The following is an 8,514-nucleotide window of genomic DNA, read 5'->3' as shown; positions in this document are numbered from 1 at the left end:
TTTGCTTTTTCCCTTGCTCTGTGCCACAGCGTGCTGTGGTTTCAGGAAGGGGCAGTGTGGTTTAGAGGCTTGGCCACGTTACCACTGCAGATTACTTCTGAACATGCAAAGTGTCCCAGTGGGAGAAACTAAAGTTGGTGGGCTGGTAATCCTGATGTACAACTGCCACCAGTAGTGCTCTACCTACCCCCAAACTCATCTCCCCATGTGTGCCCCTGCACGGAGCCACCTCGGCGCTTCCCCAGGCAGGAGGACACCCCTGTGCAGCCTTCCTGAGATGGGGGTGCTGCCTCATCCCTGTCACACAGGCTCAAGCTGCAGCCAAGGAAGCTTGTTATTGTGATACAGGGTGCTTGTGTGTCTGCCTTTAACCGTGGGGCTATTTCTCTTCCCTTCCAGCAGGTTGGAGCATTAGCACTGAGCTGCACCGAGTCACAAGGGAATGTTGCTGGGAACCAGACAGGGAAATGGTGATTGTTCCAGCCTGATGTCCTGGCTCTTCCCAGCAATGCCTTGCAGCATTAACACACCTTTTCTCTTCCTCATGCTGGGTTTTGGCAGCTGTTTTGAGGCTGTTCAGGACAGAACTAGTCCAGGCAGTCCAAGGCTGCTGCTTGCAGAGTCTTCCTGACTAAGCCCAGGGGCGTTTTCTGGGCAGCCTTGGCTCCTGTGGCAATGTTCTCCTTGGCTTTGTCCACCGCTGGACAGCTGCAAAGCCTTCCTCCTGGGCAGCACGTAGCTCTGCCTCGTGGCCCAGACATTTCTAAGAACTCTCATGCACAGAAATGAGACATGAGAAATGCATTTCAGGAACTGAGTTGCTGTGTAACTCTTTCCTAGTTACCGTGCCACAGAGTGTGGTGTAAACCCAGGGCTAAGATCCAGCTGCAAACTACTGCTGGAGCACAGCAGGGATAATGCTGAACCAAGGAGGGTGGCAAAGAGCTTTCCCACAACAGCTGCCTCCAGTGCTTCCTGGGAGCAGCTGCAGGCACAGCTCACAAGCACTGCTGGGGGAAACGACAGCAGGGGAGGGCCAGGACTCTTTTCTGCTGCCCATGTGTGGCATGTCTTCTGGAACGCTTCCCAAAACCAGAGCAGATGGATCACAGACTCCTTTTTCCCCTGGTTTGGTTGGTGGGAAGGAGAATCACAACATGGGCAGCCAGGGACCTGGCATGGACCTGAGCAGCATGCCTGGCTGGTGGGATGGGCTTCCTCCACCTGAGCTACTTCTGCTCTTTCTGTGACATGGGAGGAAATCAAGGGACGAGAAAGGTGAGAAGCTGCTAGGCTGAGGAGGTTATGCAACACTGGAGGCATTGGGGTGATTGCTACGAGGCTCTGGTTTGTGGGAGCGTTAGCATGCTCTTGATGCTGTGCCTATATGCAGCATCTAGCCAAGCTTGTGAGGGGCCGTCTGGCAGGTGCTGGGCTGTCGAGGGGAGAAATGTATGCCAGAAATGGGGAAAAGCTGGGAATACAGCAGGTTGCTGAAATAGAAAATACAAACTAGACATCTCTAGCATCGTCCTTGCCTGCATTCTTCCAGCTTGTGGCCAAAGTTAGGCACTGGAGCCTCAGCTCTGTGTAAGGGGATGTGTTAGCTTGATGATTTCTTTCATCTACTCCAAGAAGGAGGTCTTCTCCATCAAAGAGAAGCAGCTGAGCTAGCAACCCTATCTCATTTCCTACTGCAGCAGCTTCCCTTGCAGCACTTGAGAAGCTATATCTTACAAAAAGCAAAGAGCAAATTGTGTAAGGCAAAGTGGGAAGGCCGTCTGCATCACATCATGTTGTAGTTCAGCTGACGTGTGATGGGCTGCATGGGATGTGCTCACATAAAAAAAAAAAAAAAAAACAAATACCAGGGCTGTGTCAGGCTGTGTGCACAGGAGCAGCCCCCAGATCCCCCGAGCACTGCATTTCATGCCCCACAGGACTTGAGGTGAGCTCAGAGAGGAAGGATGGGGATGGACGCCCGGGTGTGGGGAGCCTGCAGAGCCTGCACCCGGGGAAGGCAGGGAGAGCAGGGAGAAGCTCTAGAAGTGCTGGAGGGACTCATGGCCTTGCAGGCTGGGGAGGAATTTTATCTCATAATCTGAATAGAGGAGAGAAGGTGAATAGAGACAGGCTGGTGGAAGGGGGTTAATGTCCTCGATCTGAGTTAAATTCAGAAGTTCACTTGTGCAGGGGCTGCCTTGTACTCTGTGCAGCATCCAGACTATCAGGTCCTGACCTCAACAAAGGTCCTCACCGAGCTTGGGTTACCGTGAGGCAAACCCTCATCTGAACTGGAGAAAGGGCCTGAGTTATCCGAGCCAGCAGCTTGGATAATTTGTGGCCCTTGTCAGGACGCAGCACTGCAGAACTAATGGCAGAACTGGAGAATGCATGGCAACACCACCTGGTAAATCTCAGGTTGTACTTGCTTCAGAAGGGAAGAAAGAGTGCCTGCTTGCATTAGTTACATTTTTTTCCATCTTTTCTGCCATATTGGAATCTTATTAAACACCTGGTAACTAAACAGGTGTTTGCTTACGTATTGCAGTGCAGTTGCTGTCTTTGCAATGAGCTATGCACAGCATTTAGTTTTCTTTCACGTCAGAGCCTGCCCTTTCCAACCCATAAATCATTCCCACAGCTCTTCTCCTGCACCTTCTCTGTGCCCTGTCAGACCCCTGCCTGCAGGCAGGACCCCGCAGCAGTTTCCCTGCATGGAGGCAGGATGAGCCATGGTGCAGCGAGCTCCCTGTGGCCGGAGAAGTGCTTTAGTGTGCTCTGTGTGTCCTTCAGAGAGCCCCCCTAACCTGCCTCCCTCATTTTGCAGAAGGGTTTTGTCTCCCATTATTTCCCCCAGTGCTTTACATCTGGATGGTCTTGGCTGCAAACATCTCGGCTCATCAGCCCTAGGCTAACATCTGTCTTGGCCTGGCCAAACTGGGGCTCTGGCATCTCTTTGAGGCTTTTGGCCAGCAACTTACCAACAGGATATAGCTGAAACAGAGGCTTTTCTCTCCTTCCATTCTCAGCCCTTCTTGCTCCCTCTTTCCCAGCTCTGCCCTCTCCTCACCTCTCACTGGTCTGGCCGCTGACTTTGAGGTAGCTCTGAGGTTTAGGAACGTGAACCTCTGACTCAAGAACCAGTACAGCTCGTAATCTGTTTTCACAAAACTGGCAGCCTTGGTGGTGTTTGCTTTCTTCCTGGGAAATGTTATGGTGTATGTTGACATGTGTCCTTTCTCGGATGTGTTTTAAAGACCCATTTGGCCCTCGGCCCAGAAAAGGCTCTCCACGGTGCCCTTAGTCTCATGCTAGGTTATGTCAAGTGCCTGTGGAGTGTTGTAACAGCACTGCTGAGATATGTATGGTCTTCCCCACCTTCTAGTCAATGCTGCTGTGCAGACCAGGTGCTTGTGAGGTGTGCCATTGCTTGGCAGCAACATTTAGGTCAGGCTAATTGGCCAGAGCATTGCTTCTCATGCATCACAAGGGCACAGAAACCACTGTCTGGGGCACAGGGGTCAAACCTGACATCGATCTGGGCTGCAGCAGTGGCCACTGGGGTATGCCTGGAGCAGACTGAAGGGCAGTGGAGCCTATAAAGCAATGCTTCCTCTGGTATGCAGTATCCACATTAGTCATACTCTGAAAAAAGTACCCTTATCTCTACTCTTACCTCTTACCTCTCCTCTAGGGACCCCCAAGTCCTTTTCTGCAGGGCTGCTCTCCAGCCTCTCACCCCTCAGTCTTTATATACAGCCAGGGTTGTCCTGTCCCAGGTGCAGAATCCAGCACTTGCTTTGTTAAACCTCATATTGCTGGGGACTGCCCAGCTCTCTCATTTGGCAAGATCTCTCTGCAAGACCTCTCTACACTTGATGGAGTCAACAACACCTCCTAATTTAGTGCCATCCCTAAGTTCCTCATATTTATGACTTACAGTGGAGAAGTACTTAGATCTGTTTGGTTTTTAGCAGTCTGTATCGTTATTTAATCATTATGGCCTGGTTTCTGTGCTATATAACATCACAAATGTTTTCAAAACACCTCCCTCACTGCACATGATCTTACATACATCTGTTTCTCTCCTCTGGTTGTCTTCTCTGTCTGTACAGCCCCTGGTCAGGCAGCACTGGTAATTTTCCTCTGTGTTAAGCACTGACCATTTCCCACTTGCTATCTTCTGCCTGTTACTAACCATGAGAACGAACATGCTGTGGAGGGGCCGGATTAAAGACATCTGGTGGGTGACCTTGCTGAAAGTGTTTTGGGCATCCAGGTACAGTGCATCCATCTGCCCAGCCACGGCCTTGAACAGGATCCCTTACTCCCCCAAGGAGTGACAAGACTTCTTCCCCAGGGCAGGATTGTTTCTTCCCCCTTCGTCCCACTTCTCCGCATGCCAAGGAGTGCTGTTCCTAATTCCCAGTGCAGAATTCAGAGTTAAAAACACAAATCCCTAGACCTACCTGAAGCTCTTAATAAAATAAATAAATAAATAAAAGCCCAACCCTGGCATCTTGTTTGCCTGCTGTCACTCCTCTGGTTTCAGGCTGAGTTAAGCAATAGGTTGCATGACCCAGAGCAGCTGAGAGATGTGTTTGGGTTCCTCCAGAGCTCTTGGATAAACGCCATCTATGTCACTTGCTGATTGTGTTATTAATTTGTTTTGAAACATATCTGCCAACGCTTTTGCTTGAAGCAAGTTGTCACATTCATCCCCACGAGAAGAGGTCTCAGTTTGGGAATTTCCCTCAGCCCTCTGATAGCGTGGATAACTCGCAGTGTTTCCGCTGTGCCTCTGTCTTCTCTGAATGACTCTTTCATGTCTCTGTTATCTGTTGACTTATTGGCAAGCTTCCAGTGTGATTTTTTTTTTGTGTGCTCTTTTGAAGTGTGCTTTTTTAAATTATTTTTTTTTTTCAGCTTTAGTAAGTTATCACTCTAACGGACTGTTGTGGATTTCCATTTAATTTGTTGTGGTTAGTCTCCTTCAGAGAATTGCAGGAGGTTTTGAGATATGACAAAGGGCACATCATCTTCTGAAGTATATCTCATTTACTCTTCTGCGTAGTACTAGCTTGGTTCTTTAGTACTAACCTGGAGCTTGCTGAAAACCCATGAGGAAATCACGTCCTGTTTGCCACCCTCCAGTCTCTTGCAGACAGATTTACGTGGCAGGTTACACAACACCTAACATTTCACCTTGAAATTCAGTTTCACCTTGAGCTCCTTTAGAGGTGTTTTGGAGGAGGCTGGGACATGAAGCATCCAAAGAAGGTGCAGGATTAATGTTTGCAACATGGCCCAGAACCCAGCAACAAGATTATGGCCAGTCCTCAGCCCCTTCTGGGGTGCTTTCACACCTGATTTAGGCTCTGGGCATTTCCTGACCTTGCTGTCATTGCATTTTGGGGTGCTGTGACTACAGACCAGCAGCAGGGACCCTGGAGGAAGCATCGTGTTTCTGAGGCTCACAGCTGCTCTGGGCCAGGGCAGGCTGGGCTGGAGGGTTTTCAGCTTGGGTTTTGGTCTGTTCATTGAGCTTGCAGTGTCCAGGACAAGCTCTGAGCATCACAGATCCTGGCAGTGAACAGCCTGGGGAACCCCAGGTGAGCATGGATTTCATCCCCAAAGCCACTTAGCTTCCTGTGAAGCAAAAAACATTTGGAAAATCAGGATTCTGGCAAATCAGAAAGAAAGACCACTTCACAGCGTCAGAAGACTTGAGGGAGTGTTTCCAAGGGTTTCTCCTGCAGCTTTTGTGCCTCAGAGGTGTCTGCCAGCAACAGAGCCCTGGCCTTTGTGGTGGGCATCAGCACAGCTGCCAAACCTCTACCAAAGGCATCGTCTCACCCAAATATTGTCCGGCTGGAATGAGAGCAACCACACAGCAAGGCCTAGCCGGGCTGAGGGTGGGCCAGCCTCACCCAGCAGCGTGACTGTGCTAAAAGGAGGAGGATGAGAGCAGGGGAGATAAACTCCCTAATGCTGAAGTTGCACAGGGCAGGTGTGAGTGTGGGCGCTGACCCAGCTCCGAGCCGGCTCTGCCTCACTGCTCCCATCAGCTGGGAGCAAGGGGCAGCACGTGGCCTCCGCGCAGAGGGCATCTTGGTGCACAATCCCCCTGCTGATGGGGATTTGAGATGGAATTGCACGGAATTGCTTCAGCTTGCAGGTTTGCTCAAGTAGGTTCTTAGCTTACTTAACTTGCTCAAGTAGGCTCTTGTGAAAAAAAAAAAAAGCAGCTGGGCTTCTTCTGTCCTGGAAACTATAAAGATGTTTACGTGTCTTGGGTGTGGGTAGAGTCACCTCTGCATCTTCGCATCCGCCACACGCTTAATCTACAAGCCATCCTCACACAAGACAGAGCTGAAGGTTTGGAGGGGGCTTTGCAATTGAGACTGTTCTTCAAAATGCAACCCCACATAGTGGCCAACAACGTTTGCTAACATGCGCCTTTAGCTTTCAATTGCATTTCTGTCCAAATTAAGGTGCTTCCGTTCTGGTTCCCAGTAATGAAGCGCAGCACTTCAAGCTCAAGGCCCACTTCTCCATAACCATATTTTCCATTCCTCTGTAACCTGTTTTAGAGGAAGAAAAGAGGAAGCCTCTCCGGGAGCACCAAGGCTGGTGCAGTCAGCCCATCTCACACACACATCCTCCAGCTCTGCAGCTCCTGGGACGTGCTACGAGCGCCGGCCGTCCCTCCGCTGCTCGGGCAGAGGAAATTTGGCCGCCTCTCAGCCAGATGGCTAGCGGCTGGGACGGCAGCACTCACACTGCATCAAAGGCTTAGTGAATTCCAAAATCATGTGCTCCACGTGACAGTGCTAATGCCCCCCTTCGGCGGCTCACTTGGGATTCTGTTAAAAGCACGGATGTCTGACGAGTTCCCAGAGCTCGCTACTGCTCTTTTGATCCTGTTGTTCCCTCGTGGTTCTGCTCTAGCAAAGAGAGAGGCTCTGTGCGGGGCTCAGCGGGACCCCGGCTCTCCCCTGCCATCAGCAGGACAAGGATGCAGTGCCACCAGGGATGCCCCACCAACAGGCAGCTCCTGTGGGACCCAGCAGTCCTGGCTTTGTTGTTTTTGTTTTTCCTCTTTTTTTTTTTTTTTTTTTTTTTTTTTTGGCTGATGTTTTTTAACTTCAGGTTTTCTCTGACAGATTTCTATCCTCTCTGGAGGACACAGTTTGGGAAAGAAGCTGTTCTGCAGTTTAATAATGAATGGCCCAGGTTTCTCTGCAGCCCTGCTGAAAAGCAGCAATTAAGGGGCTCTGCAGCTATGCAGGTTTGGCACACAGCACCTGCTGCATTCTGCCCACATTGGCCAGACTCGGCATGATAAGTTTTGCAGATCTTTCCTATTTGCTCTTCCCGTGTATTTATACGTGTACGTAAAATAGTGACGTTGTTCTTTGTTCTTGCTGAGTTTCAGAGATGAACATCTTCGTTCCGTTTTATCTCCTCACTGTGCTCACGCAGGTTGGTATTACTCTGTGCTAGAGCAATTCCCACCTGGATGAGTCCCTCCCCTGCCTCTCCCCAGTACAAACCAGTTGAGCCGCTCTTCCTTTGCTCCCTACATTTGAAACATACCCTTTTCTGTAGGAAACTGCTGCCCAAAGTGATGGATGATCTAGTTGGATGTGAGTAGGAGAGGAGCATGTGCTGTTAGCAGAAGGCTTTTCATAGCTATTTGGGGTCTGCCTTTATATTTTGGCTTGCAGCATCCTTCCCCAGAGCCTATCTCTGCCTGCCTGATAGGAGCTGAAAGGTCTGGAGCTCCTTGCAAGGAACAGTGTCAGGTTGGATCAAATACGAAGGGTGTCCATTTCTCTCGAGTGCATACGATGTCCAGCAAGGGTGGCGGCTGCATATAGCACCGAGGAGCTCTTCTGCAGGAAGCACTGGATAAATGAGGTTCTCTGATTGCCTGACTTAATGACACATAATTTGTTATTGCAAAGAAAAGGAGATGTAAGAAAATGGGATCTGATGTGTCAGGCAAATAAAATGCTGGAAAACTGATTGTGGGAGGAGGGAATTACCGTCACCTCGTGTGAGCAAATCCATGTTCTCCGCATTCCTGCCATAATTACACCTAATAGAGAAGAGTCTCTGTGTAACAAGAAGCTCTGAATTGCCAGCAGGAAAGGAGTTATCAGTCCACAGTGTTATCAGCCAGCCCTCAGAAGGCACAGGGGAAGGCTTACATGCAGCCCTCACAACATTGAGCACAGTTTCCTCTGGGGCTGGACTGGGTCTTTGTGGCCAGGCCATGCTTGTTGGCTCTGCTGCTGTCTGGTGGCTTGTGGCATCTCAATCTTCTGGCCTCTCAGATTTGAGGCCACGGGCAGAGCCCTCTGGGGTAGGTAGATGCTGAAGACCTGCTGCTGCCAAGGCTTTGGAGGCTGGTTTGTTTTCAGCATTTAAAATTGTCATTGTAACACAAGTTCTGCAGGGGTTTAACACCAAAGCACCCCGAGGTCAAGGTGTTCAGCTGTAGGG

The sequence above is a fragment of the Aythya ferina genome, assembly GCF_964211825.1.
Source record: "Aythya ferina genome assembly, chromosome: Z".
In the NCBI taxonomy this organism is placed as follows: Eukaryota; Metazoa; Chordata; class Aves; order Anseriformes; family Anatidae; genus Aythya; species Aythya ferina.
The sequence above is the reverse complement of the archived record's forward strand: the minus strand, read 5'-3'. Positions refer to the sequence as shown.